General features: G+C 43.6%; 1 pseudogene; it reads right to left on the reverse strand.

Annotated features, from left to right (window-relative positions):
- Positions 1–9,576: 9,576 nt before the first annotated feature.
- LOC115180126 (ryncolin-4-like) lies at positions 9,577–22,829 on the reverse strand (annotated as a pseudogene).
- Between the last annotated feature and the right edge of the window lie 1,239 nt (positions 22,830–24,068).

Genomic DNA, 24,068 nt, shown 5'->3' on the forward strand with positions numbered 1-24,068 from the left:
ACCTTAGGACAACAATGGTTGATAACAGGTTAAGTCACCTCAGAATTCTCTGTGTTGAGTCTAGGAGGGCACGCTCCCTCAACATGGATGAGTTTGTGAAATATTTTGCCAGTTCTCACCAGAACCGCAGAATTATGCTGTTTTAAATCTACCTAGGAAAATTTGGCATTTAGGTGGTCCTTCTGGTCATGATTAAAACCTGCACTGTGTACTAGCTAGTACACTGACATTCTAAAATGATCAATCCAAAGGGTATCATGTCACACAGATTTAATTTGGTCTTGATTAGGCCAATTCCAAAATGTTTCTTTGCTATTAGTTAACATAATATAAACTCAGCAAAAAAAGAAACGTCTTCTCACTGTCAACTGCGTTTATTTTCAGCAAACTTAACGTTTGTAAATATTGGTATGAACATAACAAGATTCAACAACTGAGACATAAACTGAACAAGTTCCACAGACGTGACTAACAGAAATTTAATAATGTGTCACTGAACAAAGGAGGGGGGGGGGGTCAAAATCAAAAGTAGCAGTCAGTGTCTGGTGTGGCCACCAGCTGCATTAAGTACTGCAGTGCATCTCCTCCTCATGGACTGCACCAGATTTGCCAGTTCTTGCTGTGAGATATTACACCACTCTTCCACCAAGGCACCTGCAAGTTCCCGGACATTTCTGGGGGGAATGGCCCTAGCCCTCACCCTCCGATCCAACAGGTCCCAGACGTGCTTAATGGAATTGAGATCCGGGCTCTTCGCTGGCCATGGCAGAACACTGACATTCTTGTCTTGCAGGAAATCACGCACAGAATGAGCAGTATGGCTGGTGGCATTGTCATGCTGGAGGGTCATGTCAGGATGAGCCTGCAGGAAGGGTACCACATGAGGGAGAAGGATGTCTTCCCTGTAACACACAGTGTTGAGACTGCCTGCATAGACAACAAGCTCAGTCCGATGATGCTGTGACACGCCGCCCCAGACAATGACGGACCCTCCACCTCCAAATCGATCCCTCTCCAGAGTACAGGCCTCGGTGTAACGCTCATTCCTTCGACGATAACACCCATAACAAAATTATGCGTGCACACGTAGGAGTTCCCATGAAACAAACGTACCCGCTTATGGAAATCAACGGCCATTCAACTGATTTGTCTGTAGAGGAGTTTTTCTCAATAGTCGGAAGAAGTTTACTCCTATTAGGAATGTCTCTCCTTATCAGCTTTCCTTCATCTGACTGGAATGATTTTAAAGAACTAAACAGGTGTAAGCAAACCCTGGACCCCGGTCATGGCTAGGAGGGATCCTGCTTTTGACAAATTAACTTCAGATTTGACTTTTTATGCAGCAATTTATGCAGCAACGTAGCAGGTTATGATAATCAAGCTAAGGTTAGGAAAAGGGTTAGAGTTTAGCTAAAATGCAAAACAGAACTACTTTTGACATTAATTTGACAAAAGATGGATAAATTCTAGCCATGGTCCCCCCACATATTGGGTACATCTCAATAGTCTATAGTGGCTTCTTCTTCACAAAGGGGATCTGTCTTCTCTCTTGCACTCTTCACTGATCTGAAACACAGTACAGGTGAAAGAAATGGGTACATTTCAACAGTCTACAGTAGCTTCCTCTCTCCTCGTTTTCTAGCCCTCATCTACTCTTAGACAAGATAACAGGATTGTATTGTAGGGGTCAGTTGGGTCAGAGCATGGTGCTTGGACCAAACATTTTAATGTAAAAAAATAATGTATTCACTAGGTGTATTCATTCAATTTGTCCAATAAGAAACGCTTGTTTTTCTTTTCGGTTGCAAAACGTTTTGATACGGTGTGCACTAATGAATATGACCCAGGTGAAAGCAATGCTAGATGCCCACTAAGAATTTGCTTTCACCTGGTAACTACATTTTCCACTAGAGGGTGATATACAGCTAACTTCGAAAATAAAGGAAACACCCAGATAAAGTGTTTTAGTAGGGCGTTGGGCCACCACAGGCTGCCAGAGCACCTTCAATGCACCTTGGCATAGATTCTACAAGTGTATGGAACTATTGGAGGGATGCGACACCATTCTTCCACAAGATATTCCATAATTTGGTGTTTTGTTCATGGTGGTGGAAAACGCTGTTTCAGGTGGCGCTCCAGAATCTCCCATAAATGTTTAATTGGGTTGACATCTGGTGACCGACAAACCCCTTTATATCTTTTCACATTTTGTTATGTTACAGCTTTATTCTAAAATGGATTAAATAAAAAAATATTGTCAGCAATCTACACACAATACCCATTAATGACGAAGTGAAAACAGTTTTTTAGAAATGTTAGCAAATTTATTAAAAATAAAAACAGAAATACCTTAATTACATAAGTATTCAGACCCTTTGCTATGAGACTCAAAATTGAGTTAAGGTGCATCCTGTTTCCATTGATCATCCTTGAGATGTTTCTACAACTTGATTGGAGTCCACCTGTGGTAAATTCAATTGATTGGACATGAATTGGAAAGGCACACACCTGACTATATAAGGTCCTGAACCTGCCAAATCTAAGCAATCGGGGGAGAAGGGCCTTGGTCAGGGAGGTGACTCAGAACCCGATGGTTACTCTGACAGAGCTCTAGAGTTTCTCTGTGGAGATGGGAGAACCTTCCAGAAGGGCAACCATCTCTGGAGTACTCTACTAATCAGGCCTTTATGGTTGAGTGCCCAGACGGATGCCACTCCTCAGTAAAAGGCACATGACAGTCTGCTTGGAGTTTGCCAAAAGGCACCTAAAGACTCTCAGACCATGAAAACAAGATTCTGTGTTCTGATGAAACCAAGATTCAACTCTTTGGCCTGAATGCCAAGTGTCACGTCTGGAGGAAACCTGGCACCATCCCTACGGTGGTGGCAGCATCATGCTGTGGAGGTGTTTTTCAGCGGCAGGGACTGGGAGAGGGTTGAGGCAAAGTCAGGGTTGAGGCAAAGATGAGCAAACTACAGAGATCCTTGATGAAAACCTTCTCCAGAGTGCTCAGTATCTCAGACTGGGACAAAGGTTCACCTTCCAACAGGACATCGACCCTAAGCACACAGCGAAGACAATGCAAGAGTTGCTTTGGGGCAAGTCTCTGAATGTTCTTGAGTGAGCCAGCCAGAGCCCGGACTTGAACCCGATCGAACATCTCTGGAGAGACCTAAAAATAGCTCCTCATCCAACCTGACAGAGCTTGAGAGGATCTGCAGAGAAGAATGGGAGAAACTCCCAAAATACAGGTGTGCCAAGCTTGTAGTGTCATACCCAAGAAGACTCGAGGCTGTAATTGCTGCCAAAGGTGCTTCAACAAAGTACTGAGAAAGGGTCTGAATACTTATGTAAATGTGATATTTTTATATTTTTATTTTTAATAAATTAGCAAAAAATTATAACTTGTTTTTGCTTTGTCATTATGAGGTATTGTGTGTACATTGATGAGGAAAAAACTATTTAATACATTTTAGAATTAAGCTATAACCTAACAAAATGTGGAAAAAGTCAAAGGGTCTGAATACTTTCCAAAGGCACTGTATAGCATAAAGAGATATAGAGTACAAAGGCCAGAGTAAAAGTATGCCAGACTTATTGCTAACCTCCTGCTAGTGCCATCCTCCTCTAGCTACTGTCTTAAAGATCAACTAAACACTCAACCTCCATGGACGTACTGCGCCAGTCGGTGCCTACTGGGAATAATACACACACATCTTTATCAATGTCTCTGTGTGATGAGCATATTTCAATATGTTCATTAATAATTCAAATGTATTCTTTGTCCATCTTCCTATAAGTGGGTGTAAAAACAAACAAGAATGTGGTCGAGCAACATAACTAGGTATGGGCTTTGCGGGTGGTGGGTGTGTTTTGTGCTGATCAGCAGCATATAAGAAAGGGACGATTGAGCTCTTATAAACACACACTCTCACTGTAGACAGCCACCTCTTCATACCTGTCTGCCTCTATAGGGGGGGGGGGGGGCAAATGGAGCGTTGGAGGTTGAGCTTACAGGGTAAGTGTGGTATTATATATTTTAAATACTCTTATATTGTTTTAGAATGGACTTTAGAATGCAGCTTGAAATATTTTTCCATTTTATATTAATTTCGCAATGTACTGTATATGCATATTTGTAAATGCAGTTCATGGAATGCACCTTGAAATGTTGTTCCATTGTTAATGTTTTTTGGCTGACTTTCAAGGGGAAGTTCAGGATTTTATATCTTAGTGTTAGGTGGTTCCTCACCCTGAAAGTAGTCTATGGGCCAAGAGAAACTATAATCCTTTGTTTGGTTTTCGTTAAATAGTAACTACAAGCAACTAATTTTAGCCACCACTAGCTAAAAATCAGTGGGAGTGATAGGGTTAAAAGTGCAATTAAAAAAATCTAATTGACAAATTAACTGAAATCAACTCATTATTTGGTTTAAGTTTACTTGGAGTGATTTAGCCATGTAGCCCTTTCCTGCAGTCAATGACCAAAAGCGCCCTCTTTGGCCTCATGGGTGGAATGTTATTCATATTTTTCATAATTTAATAATTAATAAAGATTATTTCCAAATACCCAATGAAAAAAACGGTGTTTGTAACAGTTCTGCTATATTTCAGTCTTCTGTGATGTATATGAAGTGTAATATTGAGATGCAAACTCAAAATGGAATACATTTCACCTCTATATCTGACATGGTACAGGTGTCTTCTTTTTAACCCATAACCATCTGTGTGAGCTGTATACTTTTGTTTCAAAGTAGATTTGTTTGACTACCAATAATCACTTTGTGTGACCCTGATTTAGCCAACTGCAGTAAAAGGTTAAAAAATGAATTCGGTTGCTCCTTTCACTACCGTTGATTTTTAGCTAGAGATAGCTAAAGTTAGAAAAAGTTTGTACAGCCTATTTTTGTTTCGATTTGAGTTACTTCAATTACAGATAAAGCAAACCATGAAACCCCATTGTTGGTTTGGGAAAAAAATTGGGTGCATTGACACATTTTTGCTTATTCAACCATCTAACAAGAAGCTTGTAATGCAGCTATGGTGCAGCTATGCAAATCACTATTTTTGCAGGTAATGTCATCAATAGGACAAGATACCACAACAATGAAAGCTCAATTTGATTATCTTTCCTTGTGAGTTACATTTACTGCACTCTCCAATGTGTTATAAGGAATTGAATGTCCAGTTATAAGCTGTACAGTTACGTATGCCATGCCTGTTTATAGTTTATCTGTCTTTATGACCTAGGAAATATGGAGTTGTATCAGAATGTTTAGAAATTCACATGACTTACTCATTGTTTCTACCAAATTCCCCTGGTTTGTTGTTCATGATGCTAAACTGACTTGGCCTTCTTCCTCACTCACAGCCAGCATGTTTCAGTTCATGCTGTTCACTACTCTTCTGCTGGGTAAATTAAGTCTAAGAATTTGGAGAGAGATTCACTGAAGACCCGCAATAACACACGATTATATTAACAGTATTGCACTTTTCATGTAGCCTACTTTTGGCCAGCTAAAAGCGTATAACCACCGTTCAAGCAACATTATGGACTAAATGTTCACACCCTGTTGCTGCAGAATTATTTTGCTGTGACAATATGGGTGAAATTAATATCCTACATCTGTATGGTGATTTGTGAATGTTTGGTGGTCTTATGGTTTGAATTGCTCTGTGGATGCTCTTCCCACAGATTTATCCTCAGTGTCCAACACAGCTGTTCTAGTACGGGATGGATCCTCTGTGACTCTGCTCTGCAAAAACTCTGACATGGGTAATGCCTGCTGGAGCAGAAAATGTAGCAATGAGTTTCGGTGCGTTGAACCAATAGTGGAGGTATCCGGACCTGACACAATTTTTGGCCCGACACACCCTGACAAATACCGTCTCAGAGGAGACCTGAGCATTGGAGAGGTAGACCTCGCCCTTTCAAATGTGAAGCCAGCAGACGACGGGACCTACTGCTGCACGACCAGTGCTTCACCAAATTCAATGACCTACCGTCTGAAAATAGTTAATGGCAAGAGGTTTTAAGTCAATGTCCTTAAATTCTGGTCCAGGGAAAGTACTGCCTTTCTAAGTATGTGTTTGCCTTTATTGTTGCTTGTGTCACTGACAGTTGTCAGAAACAGTATATTTACTATCAACTCACTGCGATACTAGACGTTTGTCCAACAGCCACAAATGTCCGATTTTGGAATGTCGAATCATCACTAGAATTGAGTTGCCTGGTCAAAATAATGACAATAGCTCATCACATTGATGACTTCAATGACGCAATAACCCCGATTTGGTTTAGTTTAGGCAAGAACTCGACTTGGTCAGGGTCAGGGCTATTGTTAATTAAGGGAGAAGTTACACGACCATTAGACCTGATCACACCTGCTCAGCAGCCCTCTGGTGGACGAACTGTCATACTGCCTCCCGACGTATAACTACCTTGGTCAGACGTCCAATAGCGCAGTCTGAGGCTTGCGACCTGGCTGACTTGCCTGAACTGTTTTCACACAGGTTGTGTGAGGGAGCTCCTGAAAGATGTTTGTTTCATTTATAATGACATTAAGAACTTTGCAAGCCCAAATGCAAACCAATGTCAACAGAGCTGCACCCAACTTGATGCCTGTCACTATTTCACAACCTCAACAGCGAATTTACCACGTGACAGAGTTAGCAATTACACAAACTTTCATATGCAATAGATATCAACATAAGTCTAACTGAATGTTGATCTTCTCACAAAGTCGACAGGAGTGCTATCTGAAGGGCTCAGCTGGTGGCAGGGCAATGAATGTCATACACTTAGAAGACTACACCCCTAAAGACTGCGAGGAAAAAGGTAAGCACCCCCACCTATTTCTATCTGAAGATCATTATAAAGACACATTCCGCAGCTTTTCCTTCTCTTTTGGACTACAATCATGGGTCGTATTCACTAGAACCAGAAGGAAGCAAACGGGCCAAAACAGAGCTGTCTGAATTTGTCCAACACGCTATGCAAGTGATGCGTTGTTTTCGAGGAAGTAGCCTTGTCGTTTGTTTTGAATGGTCTTCAGGGCTAAAACTTTATAAAAGCCATCTGGCCATCCACCAACACAAATATAATTATATATACAGTACCACTCAAACGTTTGGACACACCTACTCATTCAGGGTTTTTTCTTTATTTGCACTGTTTTCTACATTGTAGAATAATAATGAAGACATGAAAACTATAACATAACACATGTGGAATTATGTAGTAACCAAAAAAGTGTTAAACAAATCTAAATATATTTTATATGTTAGATTCTTCAAAGTAGCCACCCTTTGCCTTGATGACAGCTTTGCACAATCTTGGCATTCTCTCAACTAGTTTCATGAGGTAGTCACCTGGAATGCATTTCAATTAACAGGGGTGCCTTGTTAAAAGTACATTTGTGGAATTTCTATCCTTCTTAATGCGTTTGAGCCAATCAGTTGTGTTGTGACAATGTAGGGGTTGTCAGAAGGTATACAGAAGGTATCCCTATTTGGTAAAAGTCCAAGTCTGTTTTATGGCAAGAACAGCTCAAATAAGCAAAGAGAAACGATGATATAATCGTCAATCCTATTGAAAAGATTAGGGGACATGATACGGAATGAAAGCATAAGAGGCAGTAACTTTCAAAGGGTATAAGAAACGTTTGTTTTCGTTTTCTGTTGCGAAACCTTTTGCTACGGTGTGCACAAATGAATACGAGCCTGATGTCAAGATGTTTCTCTTTACAGGAAAGAAAACTGTAAGCATGGTGAAGATGTTTCTGAAAGTACCTCCAGGAGTTAACCTTAATGACCCTCTGGTGAAAGAGCAAATTCTCACACAGGTGGGAGAAGAGGTTTCAGGGAGGAACTTTGGATCTTTGCTATAGATTTGCTATGGCTCTTTGACAGTGTTGTACTGTAGCCTAATCAATGAAGTGAAAGAATACCTCTCAGACATGTGACTACACCTATACAAATGAGTAAATGGCCATCAGATCATTTTCTGTGGATCACATCTTTATACAGCGTTTGTCGTCCATGTTGTTTTTAGATAGAGGCAGAGATCACCAAGAGAGATGGAGGTGCATCTGTGCGATGGAAGGAGCAGCCGGGTGGCAAAGTCTTCCTGAAGAAAGAGAAAGAGGAGATAAAGAAGGAAGGTAAGTCAAAAGACATGACCACTTGAGAATGTTCGAAGTCCGTTAGTCCATGTAGTCCTTATTCGGAGTTAATACCTCAATATAATACTTCATAATAAAAATAGCAACACATGTTACAATACCTTGTGTGTGTGCATGCGTGTGTGTGTGTGTGCGAGTGTGTGCACGTGCACAATTATCTCTTCAGGACACTGTGTAAAGAAATCACAGGTATGCTGAGTGAGACTCTTACAGGTGACAAAGTGGGCTGCATTTATTTGAAAAAGAAAATAAATTGTTGATGAAGACTAATTTCTTCTAATTGTTCTGCTTTATCTGAAATGTCACATCATGTTCAAAGAGTTGGCACAAAAGGGTATGTTGATTTGTTAATCATAATCTGTTCATCAAAGTTGAAGCCTTCATTCTTTTTATGCTTTATTTTACCATGATCAGTCACATTGAGATCTCTTTTTTAAGTGAGCCCTGGGATTAATGTAGCAATGTGTAACAAAGCTAAATATCCCTATTCAATCAAAGCTATAACCCAGGCTTCTATGGTAGGATAACAACACACCTATTTACTGTATGATGGGAAACAATGAATGATTTAATATGCAATAAGTACAACTTTTTATTTCACTTTAAACACAGAGCTTTGAATGTGTGAATTCAATCATGTTTACAGGGCAAAATAATGGTGTCTGAACTTGGGCTAAGTATGTATGGGCTAAGTGTGGGCTAAACAAATGATAATTATATTTGAAAACACATGCAATATCAACATTCTAGACTATAAGTTATGTCAAACTATTTAAACTGTTCACATTAGATATGCAGAATTGTCGCAGTGCAACAAATAACATTTCCACATGGTATTTTCTCTTCACTGAAAACATGGTGGCTCTGACCATGTTGGACTTATAGACCTTAACTGGTCAAGTGTTTTTATTTTATTTTAGTAAGTTAAAGACAATAGTTTCAGTATAGTTTTGTTTGTCAAACCTTGCCTTGTTAATTGTTTTATTTCAGTTTACAAAATAGTTTTTTTATGATTCGTTTTTTGTATTAGTTTGCTGTAATAATCTTCTCCCACACAGACTTGATCATCATGCGGCTGGCTCGGGTTGAGTACGTGTCACGATTGTCGTCGAAGGAGGACCAAGGCGCAGCGGGATTGTGGACACTCATGTTTATTACTGATAAAAACATGTAAAGTATCCACTTGAGAAAAAACAAAACAACAAACAATACTCACAATGTGCCGTGTGGCAGGCTAACCCAAACAAAGCAGTGCTCACAACAATTCCCCACACCCCAAAGACAAACACACACACCTATATAGGACTTCCAATCAAAGGCAACTATACACACCTGCCTTCAATTGGAAGTCCCAATCATCCACCCAACATTTAACAAACACAAACCCCCTGCCACATCCTGACCTAGACAAAGCAATACGCCCTCTGCTGGTCAGGATGTGACAGTACGGGACTGGTCCTTTCCAGGTCGCCCAGTGGAGGCCAGAGTTCCAGCCGATGTGTTCGCCGGCAGGGTGCCAGTCACCGTTCAAGCTGGCAGAACCACAGCGGCTGTACCACCACCCTCCTCCATCCAAGAAGCTGCACTTGTCCACGGCGATGTCGCCAAATAAGATGCAGGGTGAGCAGCCGTCATTGTCGGTTGTGCTGAAGCCAAAGCCATTCTGGTCAATGCTGGCGTATTTCCCAAGAATGGCATCACCTACGGAGAGACTGGGAGTGATGAAGAGAGAATACTTCAGTTCTAATTCACTCTTGATTGTATTGACTTCCAAAGGATACACCCTTTAAGGATATCAACCCAGCATACATATCATATGACATATATGTGATGTGTAGAAGTCCCATTGCTGCCACCAAATGTGAAATAACTATAACACTGAAGTAAATAATATGACCACTGTCGTCTTGTGCTGTAGGCTCCAACGTTCAGCTTATAGGCCCCCCTCTCCGTGCCCAGACGGAAGTCACTGTACTCAGGGCAGTGCCCCCTTCAAAGTCCCACAGGTTGACCCGCATAGTCGAACTCCGCCCCCTGCCCCCCTTTGTTAGAGCAAACACCTTACTCAGACCCAGCCAGTGGTCCTCTAGGAAACAATAGCAAAGAGAACTGAATTGAGAAGTGAAAGATGTACTTAACATAAATGCACTGCAGTATGGGGAACCCTCTATGATAGGTTGACTTAGAAGTAAACATGAGCATTATAAACAAATGCATTTCAATGTTTGTAACATTGGCTCAGTAAATTACACAGTTCTCAGTATCAGTTGCTGGTGGAATGTGAGGTGCTCAGAGGGACCGTTCCTTACTCTGTAGATTCCCAAAGCCTTGTTTGTACTTGGCCCACTTCCCATTGAAAAGAACCTCTGCCCCGGAGCGCCTCTGAAAGACTGTCCAGCCTCAGTCCGCCAGCATTTCACAAAACACCTGTATACAATATCAATGTACTTTTAAATCAACAATGTTTTTGACAAGTTGTTTTGTTGTGAACAAAAACGGTCCAAGAATGGAACCCTGTTGAACTCCGTTAACCCTAGCAAGCTTGGCAACACCTTTAACATTCTATAGCTAAGCTTTACCGCCCCTGTGTGGTTGTGTAACCAAATGACAACAGTAGATATTAGTAATGCACCGATATTATATTTTTGGCAGATACCGATATCCAATATTTTCCTTGCCAAAAAAAACCCGATACCGATAACCAATACAACACTTTAGCGGCCTTTTAATCATTCTATTACAGTTAAATAGTTAACACACACACACACACATGGATGCAGCGGTCTAAGGCACTGCTTCTCAGTGCAAGAGTGTCACTACAGTCCCTGGTTCGAATCCAGGCTGTATCACGTCCGGCCGTGATTGGGAGTCCCATAGGGCGGCGTACAATTGACCCGGCGTCGTCCGGATTTGGCCGGGGTATGCCGTTATTGTAAATAAAATAAAATTCTTCCCTGACTTGCCTAGTTAAATAAAGGTTACACACACACACACACACACACACACACACACACACACACTGACCAAAAAGTTATTTTGTTGGCATTTACGTATGTCCCCATTACCAGAAAAACATAATCAAAACCTATTTCTTTCACTTCATTGCTGTGCTCTTCGTGGTTCATTTGTTCAGTCGTTTCATTCTCAACAGCCAGGAATATATCCAGCACAGTCCGATGAGCTACGAATAAAATAAAGTTTGTGTTTATGTGTTTATCTCTCAAATGTCTTTAGATGTATCCTATTCACCCCAAATACAATTGCAAAGTGTTTCAAATGGCATTATTTATGTGTCAGGGTTGGCTGGATTACTTGAAAAATGTAATCAATTACAGATTACAGATTACATGACAATAAAAGTAATTAGTAACGTAATCCATTGGATTACACAAAATAAGTAACGTACTTTTGGTAGTCTGATAACTTTTGGACACTCCTCAGTTTATGCTGTAGACCAATCAGTTCCCTCTCTAACACTGCTCTGTGGATGCTCTTCCCACAGTTGTATCCTCAGTGTCCAACACAGATGTTCTTGTACTAGATGGATCCTTTGTGACTTTGCTCTGCAAAAACTCTGACATGAGTAATGCTTGCTGGAGAAGAAAAATGTAATTGGTTTCGATGCACTGAACATATAGTTGACGTATCAAGAGCCAAACATGTTTGTGTCCTGACACACCCTGACAAACTGTGGAACAATATTAAACCTTGTAATGTGTATATATACACTGCTCAAAAAATTAAGGGAACACTAAAATAACACATCGTAGATCTGAATGAATGAAATAATCTTATTAAATACTTTTTTCTTTACATAGTTGAATGTGCTGACAACAAAATCACACAAAAAATAATCAATGGAAATATAATTTATCAACCCATGGAGGTCTGGATTTGGAGTCACACTCAAAATTAAAGTGGAAAACCACACTACAGGCTGATACAACTTTGATGTAATGTTCTTAAAACAAGTCAAAATGAGGCTCAGTAGTGTGTGTAGCCTCCACGCGCCTGTATGACCTCCCTACAATGCCTGGGCATGCTCCTGATGAGGTGGCAGATGGTCTCCTGAGGGATCTCCTCCCAGACCTGGACTAAAGCATCCGCCAACTCCTGGACAGTCTGTGGTGCAACGTGGCGTTGGTGGATGGAGCGAGACATGATGTCCCAGATGTGCTCAATTGGATTCAGGTCTGGGGAACGGGCGGGCCAGTCCATAGCATCAATGCCTTCCTCTTGCAGGAACTGCTGACACACTCCAGCCACATGAGGTCTAGCATTGTCTTGCATTAGGAGGAACCCAGGGCCAACCGCACCAGCATATGGTCTCACAAGGGGTCTGAGGATCTCATCTCGGTACCTAATGGCAGTCAGGCTACCTCTGGCGAGCACATGGAGGGCTGTGCGGCCCCCCAAAGAAATGCCACCCCACACCATGACTGACCCACCGCCAATCCGGTCATGCTGGAGGATGTTGCAGGCAGCAGAACGTTCTCCACGGCGTCTCCAGACTCTGTCACGTCTGTCACATGTGCTCAGTGTGAACCTGCTTTCATCTGTGAAAGTGGCGAATTTGCAAATCTTGGTGTTCTCTGGCAAATGCCAAACGTCCTGCACGGTGTTGGGCTGTAAGCACAACCCCCACCTGTGGACGTCGGGCCTTCATACCACCCTCATGGAGTCTGTTTCTGACCGTTTGAGCAGACACATGCACATTTGTGGCCTGCTGGAGGTCATTTTGCAGGGCTCTGGCAGTGCTCCTCCTGCTCCTCCTTGCACAAAGGCGGAGGTAGCGGTCCTGCTGCTGGGTTGTTGCCCTCCTACGGCCTCCTCCACGTCTCCTGATGTACTGGCCTGTCTCCTGGTAGCGCCTCCATGCTCTGGACACTACGCTGACAGACAGAGCAAACCTTCTTGCCACAGCTCGCATTGATGTGCCATCCTGGAAGAACTGCACTACCTGAGCCACTTGTGTGGGTTGTAGACTCCGTCTCATGCTACCACTAGAGTGAAAGCACCGCCAGCATTCAAAAGTGACCAAAACATCAGCCAGGAAGCATAGGAACTGAGAAGTGGTCTGTGGTCACCACCTGCAGAACCACTCCTTTATTGGGGGTGTCTTGCTAATTGCCTATAATTTCCACCTGTTGTCTATTCCATTTGCACAACAGCATGTGAAATCTATTGTCAATCAGTGTTGCTTCCTAAGTGGACAGTTTGATTTCACAGAAGTGTGATTGACTTGGAGTTACATTGTGTTGTTTAAGTGTTCCCTTTATTGTTTTGAGCAGTGTATATCTTGATAATCTGTAGACCAGGACCCTATAAATGTAGTGAGGTCTTATAGCCCTTCCCCTTCTATGAATACAATATAAGCATAATCAATTATGTGACCCCAAGTTGACCCCTTCATCTCCTAGTCCCTGCCGCTGAAAAACATCCCTACGCTTCATCGTAGGGATGGTGACAGGTTTCCTCCAGATGTAATGTTTGGGATTCAGGCCAAAGTGTTCAATCTTGGTTTCATCAGACCAGAGAATCTTGTTTCTCATGGTCTGAGATTCCTTTAGGTGCCTTTTGGCAATCTCCAAGCGGGCTGTCATGTGCCTTTTACTGAGGAGTGGCTTCCGTCTGGCCACTCTACCATAAAGGTCTGATTGGTGCAGTGCTGCAGAGATGGTTGTCCTTCTGGAAGGTTCTCTCATCTCCACAGAGGAACTCTAGAGCTCTGTCAGAGTGACCATCGGGTTCTTGGTCACCTCCCTTACCAAAGCCCTTCTCACACGATTTCTCAGTTTGGCCGGGCGGCCAGCTCTAGGAAGAGTCTTGGTGGTTCCAAACTTCTTCCATTTAATAATGATGGAAGCCACTGTGTTCTTGGGGACCTTAAATGCTGCAGAAATGTTTTGGTTCTCTTCCACAGATCTGTGCCTCAGCACAATCCTGTGTCGGGGTACTACGGCACAATTCCTTCGACCTCATGGCTTGGTTTTGGCTCTGACTTGCACTGTCAACTGTGGACCTTATCTAGACAGGTGTGTGCCTTTCCAAATCATGTCCCATCAATTGAATTGACCACAGGTGGACTCCAATCAAGTTGTAGAAACATCTCAAGGATGATTAATGGAAACATGATGCACCTGAGCTCAATTTCGAGTCTCATAGCAAAGGGTCTGATTTCTTATGTAAGGTATTTCAGTCTTCAAAAAAACTGTTTCCACTTTGTAATTATGGGTTATTGTGTGTAGATTGATGAGGAAAACATTTAATTTAATACATTTTAGAATAAGGCTGTAACATAACAAAATGTGGAAAAAGGGAAGTGGCCTGAATACTTTCCGAAAGCACTGTATGTGTTTCTGTGTTTGCCTCTGTTGTTGCTTGTGTCACTGACAGTTGTCACAAACAGTATGTTTACTATCAACTCACTGCGACACTAGACGTTTGTCCAACGATCACAAATGTCGGATTTTGGAACGTTGAATTATAACATGAATTTACTAGCCTCGTCAAAATAATGACAATTTCACAATAACCCAGGTGAAGTTTATCCAAAGATTATACTTGGTTAAAGAACGACTGAACACGACGATTGTCTTCCACTGTAGACGTGGAAGCCTATTTCACTTCCTCAAAATCCCCAGAATTAATCTAAGACAACTCAATAACTATGTCATTAATTTTTGCATTTTACATCTATTATATCTAAGGTGTTTAATGCAGTATTCTCAAGTAAAAAAATGTGCAATGTGTTGTCTTATGTAAACAAAGTCGTAGCTGATGGGCAGGTCTGTCTCACTGTCTATGCTATTGGGTAAAGAGCAATCCCTGCAGCTGTACACCATGTTATTGGGCAAATTTAATTTTTTTAAACAAAACTCAATGTTCATTTACCCAACTCCGTTTTAGATGAGACTGACTTGACCAAAATTAGTCGTAAATTTTGAGACTAGAATAACTGTTTATGACTCATATCAGAGCCATAAACAGAGTCCGTTTTCAAAGGGATTTGTGGCTTTTTAAAGGCAGTCACTCTTTAAGGTCAGGGTTAGGGCTAATGTTAAGGGAGAAGATACAAGACAGTTAGACCTGATCACGTTAGACCTGATTCTGCGCATGAGTTTAGCCAACTAACATAGCCATGATATTGCCTAAATGTGTAATCAGGGATTTAAATTCGCTGTGAAAGCGACGGTAGCTTATGCTTTACTTCCGTATCCTTTCCCATACTGTTTTGAATGGGCTTCAAAATGATGTAATCAAATCAATAAAAAACACTGTCATTTAAGATATTGTAGCGAACAGCAGGGCAGGGATGTGAACCAGGGATTGACACTAAGCGTTGCCCTATTGTCTGCGGGAAGTGTACTGAGCAGTCGTACTGGTTGAGCCTACTCTGAGGTTGCCCCATTGGGCAGGTGATTTAAAAAAACTGCCAAACTGCAATTAATTCCAGCCTAAAGCTGATCTTTCTTGTTCCTCCCCATTTTTTTGTCGAGAAAGTTTAAACCTGCTCTGCAAACATTTTTTACCGACAACAACCATAATACAAATAATTCCACAACTGATCTTTCTGGTTCCTCTCCTATGTGTAGGTGAAAGGCTTGCAATACTGTATATAACATTTCTGCATGTAAATAGCTCATTTATATTTTCGGTCAAGTGATCATAATCTTTGGGCAACCAAAAAATATTCCTGACTTGCCCTACGCATCACGCCAATAGGGTTAACCCACATGTTGGGAATTGTAGCGTGGCTCATATAGCGATGATTGCTACAATATACACTGAGTGCACATACAATTAGGAACACATGCTCTTTCCATGACATAGACCGACCACGTGAATCCAGGTGAAAGCTACAGCATGATCCCTTATTGATGTCACCAGTTAAATCCACTTCAATCAGTGTAGATGAAGGGGAGGAGACAGGTTAAAGAAGGAATTTTAAGCCTTGAGACAATTGAGACATGGATTGTGTAGGTGTGCCATTCAGAGGGTGAATGTTTAAGACAAAATATTTAAGTGCCTTTGAACGGAATATGGTAGTAGGTGCCAGGCGCACCGGTTTGCGTCATGAACTACAACATAACAGTTTCCCGTGTGTATCAACAATGGTCCACCACCCAAAGGACATCCAGCCAACTTGACACAGCTGTGGGAAGCATTGTAGTCAAGATTGGCCAGCATCCCTGTGGAACGCTTTCAACACTGCAGCGTCCATGCCCGATGAATGGAGGCTGTTCTGACGGCAAAAGGGGGTGCAACTCAATATTAGGAAGGTGTTTCTAATGTTTTGTACACAGTGTATATACAATTATATTCTGCTAAACGGCATATATATGCTTTTTTCAATCACTTTGGCACGTTTTTCAAATGTACAGTGAGGGAAAAAAGTATTTGATCCCCTGCTGATTTTGTACGTTTGCCCACTGACAAAGAAATGATCAGTCTTTATTCTGTCTCTCACTGTTCAAATAAACCTATCATTAAAATTATAGACTGATCATTTCTTTGTCAGTGGGCAAACGTACAAAATCAGCAGGGGATCAAATACTTTTTTCCCTCACTGTAAGTGCTATATTTGCAAAACTGTTAGTACAAAAGTCAATACTGATATCTCATTTAATGCCCCCTGTTTTATGTTCAGAATCTTTGATTGAGCTCTCTTTGGTGTTGAACACATCTTCCACCACAGAGTCATTAATGCTAAATCTTTTTTTTGTGTGAAATAACATAGTTTCGTCACAAGATGCAGACCTCCTTATTGTTCCTAGAATTTCTAAGCAAACAGCTGGAGGCAGGGCTTTCTAATATAGAGCTCCTCTTTTATGGAATGGTCTACTGATCCATGTGTGAGATGCAGACTCTGTCTCAACCTTTAAGGCCTTACTGAACACTCATCTTTTCAGTAAATCCTATTATTGAGCATAGTCTGGCCGAGAGGTGCAAAGGTGAACGGCAATAAGGCACTGGAGTGATGAACCAGCCTTGCTGTCTCTGCCTGGCTGGCTCTCCACTGGGATTCTCTGCCTCTGACCCTATTACGGGGGATAACTCACTGGCTTGCTCGCAATCTCTCATGCCATCCCTTGGAAGGCGCATCACGTCATTCCAGATTTTTTTCCAGCGATACTCGACATGATGGATTGAGTCACTGACGTAATCTTCCTGTCCGTCTTTGCACCTCCTCTGCTCGTATGGTGGGGGAGGTATTTTGTGAGCTATACTTGGCCATGTCTCAGGGTAGTAAGTTAGTGGTCTGTTGATATCCCTTGTTGGGGCTGTGTTTTGGCCAAGTGGGTGGGATTATATCCTACCTGATTGGCGCTGTGCAGGGTTAACTTTGGACAGGGCCACAGTGTCTCTGACTCCCTCTGTCTCAGTCTCCAGTATCTATGCTATCCTATGTGGTGGTGGGCTAGGGTCAGTCTATCCTGTCTGCTGTACTTTGTGATCTTAGGTATAACTCCTGTCTGTCCCTGTCCCCAGTCCACCTGGTAGAGCTGCTGATCCAGTTCTAGTGTTTCTACCTGCGGCTATGGAACCCTGACCTGTTTTACCAGAGGTGCTACCTTGTCCCGGACGTGCTGTTTCAACCCTGTCTCGCTCTCTCTCTTGCTCTCGGACCTGCTGTCTGAACCTCTGAATGCTTGGCTATGAAAAGCCAACTGACATTTACTCCTGAGTTGTTGATCTGTTGCACCCTCTATAACCACTCCCCTTTGAGTCGTGCCTAAGAACAGCCCTTAGCTGTGGTATATTGACCAATATTATAACGATACAGGGCAAGAATCAGATGCAGACACCGGAGGCAGATGGTTCGAGTCTCTGATATTTATTGAAAAACAAGGGGCAGCAGATAAGAGGCAGGTCGAGGACAGGCAGGAGTTCATAAACAAGATCAGAGTCCAGAAGGTACTGGGCGGCAGGCAGGCTTGAGGTCAGGGCAGGCTGAATTGTCAGGCAAGCGGGTATAGTGTCAGGGCAGGCAAAGGGTCAGAACTGGGAGGACTAGGAAAAACAGGAGCAGGGAAAACCATGCTGGTTGACTTGACATGACAAGACAAACTGGCAACAGACAGACAGAGACACCGGTATAAATACACAGGGAATACAGGAACAAATGGGAGACACCTGGTGGGGTGTGGAGACAAGCACAAGACAGGTGAAACAGATCAGGGTGTGACAAATATACCCCACTGCCTTGGACCTTATTGCCTAAATATACAATTCCAGTGATACAATTAGTAGAGTAGTTTTTAGAACTGTTAATGCTAACCACAGACCACGAGATATATATATACAAATTCATTGTTTGATACAATATTTTACCATATTTGATCAAATCAAATTGTATTTGTCACATGCGCTGAATACAACCTTACAGTGAAATGCTTACTTACAAGCCCTTAACCAACAATGCAGTTTTAAGAAAATACCTAAAAAAAGTAAGAAATAAAAGTAAGAAATAATTAATTAGTTTCTTAGGCAAGTTGCAAGAATCCCATTGTCTATTCTAGGGATTCTATATGTTATTTCTATATGTACATTTTCATCTTAATCTTCTCACAAAGTCGACAGAAGTGCTATCTGATGGACTCAACTGATGGCAGGGCAGAGATTTTGATACACTTAGAAGACAGTTTCAGAGCAAATTCTGGCCCAGGTGAGAGAAGAGCTTTCAGGAGTGTCCCAATCCTCACAAATAGATGTACTGTCCTCAGGTACATGAAAGGTAATAGAAGTCTGATGGACACATATCCAGCCATTTTACCTTTAGTAGCAGTAGTGATGTAACAGAGGCTAAAGAAAGGAGGATATGCACAACCATAAGGACACTGCCAATGCAGAAATTAAAGACACAAATCAACCTTCTTATTAAGCCATAATTAAAATCCAATACCTTTGTAATATCAACAGGAATATTAGTTTCAGGGAGGAACTTTGCATCTTTGCTATAGATTTGCTATGGCTCTTTGACAGTGTTGTACTGTAGCCTAATCAATGAAGTGAAAGAATACCTCTCAGACATATGACTACACTTGAGTAAATTAGTAAATGGCCATCAGATCACTGAGGATCAGCGTGGCGGATGTGTTGTTACCTACCCTTACCACCTGGGGGTGGCCTGTCAGGAAGTCCAGGATCCAGTTGCAGAGGGAGGTGTTAAGTCCCAGGGTCCTTAGTTTAGTGATGAGCTTTGAGGGCACTGTGGTGTTGAACGCTGACCTTCTCACATAGGTGTTCCTTTTGTCCAGTTGGGAACGGGCGGTGTTGAGTGCAATAGAGATTGCATCATCTGTGGATCTGTTGGGTCAGTATGCAAATTCGGGTGGGTCTAGGGTTTCTGGGATAATGGTGTTGATGTGAGCCATGACCAGCCATTCTAAGCACTTCATGGCTACATACCTGAGTGCTACGGGTCGGTAGTCATTTAGGCAGGTTACCTTAGTGTTCTTGGGCACAGGGACTATGGTGGTCTGCTTGGAAAATGTTGGTATTACAGACTCAGTCAGGGACAGGTTGAAAATGTCGGTGAAGACACTTGCCAGTTGATCAGCGCATGCTCGGAGTACACGTTCTGGTAATCCGTCTGGCCCTGCGGCTTTGTGAATGTGGACCTGTTTCAAGGTCTTACCATAATCCTTATCATAATAACAATAGCAATATTGTTATTATTGGTCTACACTGACATGTTCTGGCCTGGTTTAGATCTTATCTGTCGGAAAGATATCAGTTTGTCTCTGTGAATGGTTTGTCCTCTGACAAATCAACTGTAAATTTCGGTGTTCCTCAAGGTTCCGTTTTAGGACCACTATTATTTTCACTATATATTTTACCTCTTGGGGATGTCATTCGAAAACATATGTTAAATTTCACTGCTATGCGGATGACACACAGCTGTACATTTCAATGAAACATGGTGAAGCTCCAAAATTGCCCTCACTAGAAGCCTGTGTTTCAGACATAAGGAAGTGGATGGCTGCAAATGTTCTACTTTTAAACTCGGACAAAACAGAGATGCTTGTTCTAGGTCCCAAAAAACAAAGAGATCTTCTGTTAAATCTGAGAATTAATCTTGATGGTTGTACAGTCGTCTCAAATGAAACTGTGAAGGATCTCGTCGTTACTCTGGACCCTGATCTCTCTTTTGAAGAACATATCAAGACTGTTTCAAGGGCAGCTTTTTTCCATCTATGTAACATTGCAAAAATCAGAAACTTTCTGTCCACAAACGATGCAGAAAAATGAATCCATGCTTTTGTTACTTCTAGGTTGGACTACTGCAATGCTCTACTTTCCGGCTACCCGGATAAAGCACTAAATAAACTTCAGTTAGTGCTAAATACGGCTGCTTGAATCCTGACTAGAACCCAAAAAATGTGATCATATTACTCCAGTGTTAGCCTCCCTACACTGGCTTCCTGTTAAGGCAAGGGCTGATTTCAAGGTCTTACTGCTAACCTACAAAGCATTGCTCCTACCTATCTTTGCGATTTGGTCCTGCCGTACATACCTACACGTACGCTACGGTCACAAGACGCAGGCCTCCTAATTGTCCCTAGAATTTCTTAGCAAACAGCTGGAGGCAGGGCTTTCTCCTATAGACCTCCATTTTTATCGAAAAGTCTGCCTACCCATGTGAGAGATGCAGACTCGGTCTCAACCTTTAAGTCTTTACTGAAGACTCATCTCTTCAGTGGGTCCTATGATTGAGTGTAGTCTGGCCCAGGAGTGTGAAGGTGAACGGAAAGGCTCTGGAGCAACGAACCGCCCTTGCTGTCTCTGCCTGGCCGGTTCCCCTCTCTCCACTGGGATTCTCTGCCTCTAACCCTATTACAGGGGCTGAGTCACTGGCTTATTGGTGTTTTTCCATGCCGTCCCTAGGAGGGGTGCGTCACTTGAGTGGGTTGAGTCACTGACGTGGTCTTCCTGTCTGGGTTGGCGCCCCCCCTTGGGTTGTGCCATGGCGGAGATCTTTGTGGGCTATACTCGGCCTTGTCTCAGGACGGTAAGTTGGTGGTTGAAGATATCCCTCTAGTGGTGTGGGGGCTGTGCTCTGGCAAAGTGGGTGGGGTTATATCCTTCCTGTTTGGCCCTGTCCGGGGGTATCGTCGGATGGGGCCACAGTGTCTCCTGACCCCTCCTGTCTCAGCCTCCAGTATTTATGCTGCAGTAGTTTATGTGACGGGGGCTAGGGTCAGTCTGTTATATCTGGAGTATTTCTCCTGTCTTATCCGGTGTCCTTTGTGAATTTAAGTATGCTCTCTCTAATTCTCTCTTTCTCTCTTTCTCTCTCTCGGAGGACCTGAGCCCTAGGACCATGCCTCAGTACTACCTGACATGATGACTCCTTGCTGTCCCCAGTCCACCTGGCCGTGCTGCTGCTCCATTTTCAACTGTTCTGCCTGCGGCTATGGAACCCTGACCTGTTCACCGGACGTGCTACCTGTCCCAGACCTGCTGTTTTCAACTCTCTAGAGACAGCAGGAGCGGTAGAGATACTCTCAATGATCGGCTATGAAAAGCCAACTGACATTTACTCTTGAGGTGCTGACTTGTTACACCCTCGACAACTGTGAATATTATTATTTGACCATGCTGGTCATTTATGAACATTTGAACATCTTGGCCATGTGCTGTTATAATCTCCACCCGGCACAGCCAGAAGAGGACTGGCCACCCCTCATAGCCTGGTTCCTCTCTAGGTTTCTTCCTAGGTTTTGGCCTTTCTAGGGAGTTTTTCCTAGTCACCGTGCTTCTACACCTGCATTGCTTGCTGTTTGGGGTTTTAGGCTGATTTTCTGTACAGCACTTTGAGATATCAGCTGATGTAAGAAGGGCTATATAAATAAACCACTTGAGAATGTTCGAAGTCCGTTAGTCCATTTAGTCCTTATTCTGGGTTAATACCTCAATATAATACTTCATAATAAAAATAGCAACACATGTTACAATACCTCTTTGTGTGTGTGTGTGCATGCGTGTGTGTGTGTGTGCACGTGCATAATTATCTCTTCAGGACACTGTATAAAGAAATCACAGGAATGCTTAGTTAGACTCCTACAGGTGACAAACTGTGCTGCAACATTGGAAACAGCACTCAACTGATTGACAGTGGCTAATTTCTTGCAATTGTTCTGCTTTATCTGAAATGTTACATGATGTTCAAATAGTTGTGGTTGGTGCAACAGGGTACATTGCCTTGTTAACCATCATTTCTCAAATGTATATCCTTAATTATTTTGTCTACCCTTTATTTAACCAGGATCAGTTTCATTTGTTTTTTCAAGTGAGCCCAGTGCTTATTGTAGCAACACGTGACAAAGCTAAGGATCAGTATTGTCACGCCCTGACCTGAGAGAGAGGGTTTGTTTCTCTATGTGGTTAGGTCAGGGTGTGGGGTGGGCATTCTATGTGTTGTATTTCTTTGTGTTATTATTATTATTTGGGGGCACACGGGTAGTTTGGCTGGGCCAGGGGTGAGCCCTGAGCCAACTCCCCGTGCTTATTGTGGTGAGCATGTGCCTGCCTCTCGCACTCTCTCTCCGGTACACCTCCATAATCCAGTACGTCCAGTGCCTGCTCCTCGCGCTCTCCCTCCAGTGCGCCTCCAGAATCCAGGAAGTCCTGTGCCTGCATCCCACACTCTCCCTCCAGTTCGCCTCAATAGCCCAGTAAGGCCTCCAGCGACACTCCCCAGTCCGGAGCCTCCAGCGACGCTCCTCAGCCCGGAGCCTCCAGCGATGCTCCTCAGGCCGGAGCCTCCAGCGATGCTCCTCAGCCCGGAGCCTCCAGCGACGCTCCTCAGCCCGGAGCCTCCAGTGAAGCTCCCATGTCCGGAGCCTCCAGCAACACTCCCCAGTCCGGAGCCTCCAGCAACGCTCCCCAGTCCAGAGCCTCCAGCGACGCTCCTCAGCCCGGAGCCTCCAGTGATGCTCCTCAGCCCGGAGCCTCCAGCGACGCTCCTCAGCCCGGAGCCTCCAGTGAAGCTCCCCTGTCCGGAGCCTCCAGCAACACTCCCCAGTCCGGAGCCTCCAGCAACGCTCCCCAGTCCAGAGCCTTCAGCGGCGGTCCGCAGCCTGGAGCCTTCAGCGGCGGTCCGCAGCCCGGAGCCTTCAGCGGCGGTCCGGAGCCTTCAGCGGCGGTCCGCAGCCCGGAGCCTCCAGCAACGCTCCTCAGCCCGGAGCCTCCAGTGAAGCTCCCCAGTCCGGAGCCTCCAGCGACACTCCCCAGTCCGGAGCCTCCAGCAACGCTCCCCAGTCCGCAGCCTCCAGCAACGCTCCCCAGTCCGGAGCCTTCAGCGGCGGTCCGCAGCCCGGAGCCTTCAGCGGCGGTCCGCAGCCCGGAGTCTTCAGCGATGGCCTGCAGCCCGGAGTCTTCAGCGCCCCCGGCGCTGATCCACGGTCGGGTTCCTCCGGCGACACAGAAGCGGGGGATCAGCGGGCGGTGTAGGGGCTACGCCCCGAACCAGAGCTGCCGCCTAGTATAGATGCCCACCCGGACCCTCCCTTATAGGTTCAGGTTTGCGGCCGGGAGTCCACACCTTTGGGGGGGGGGGGGGGGGACTGTCACGCCCTGACCTGAGAGAGAGGGTTTGTTTCTCTATGTGGTTAGGTCAGGGTGTGGGGTGGGCATTCTATGTGTTGTATTTCTTTTTGTTGGGCCGAGTATGGCTCCTAACCAGAGGCAGCTGTCTATCGTTGTCTCTGATTAGGAACCATACTTAGGCAGCCTGTTTTTTCTTTGGGTGTTGTGGGTAGTTGTTTTCTGTTTTGTTCCTTGTAACCAGACGGAACTGTTGACGGTCGTTTTTGTTGTTTTGATTTTATTGTTTTCATTAAAGTAAAATATGAGCACTTTACACGCCGCGACTTGGTC

This window comes from Salmo trutta, chromosome 40 (assembly GCF_901001165.1).
Source record: "Salmo trutta chromosome 40, fSalTru1.1, whole genome shotgun sequence".
NCBI classification, from domain to species: Eukaryota; Metazoa; Chordata; class Actinopteri; order Salmoniformes; family Salmonidae; genus Salmo; species Salmo trutta.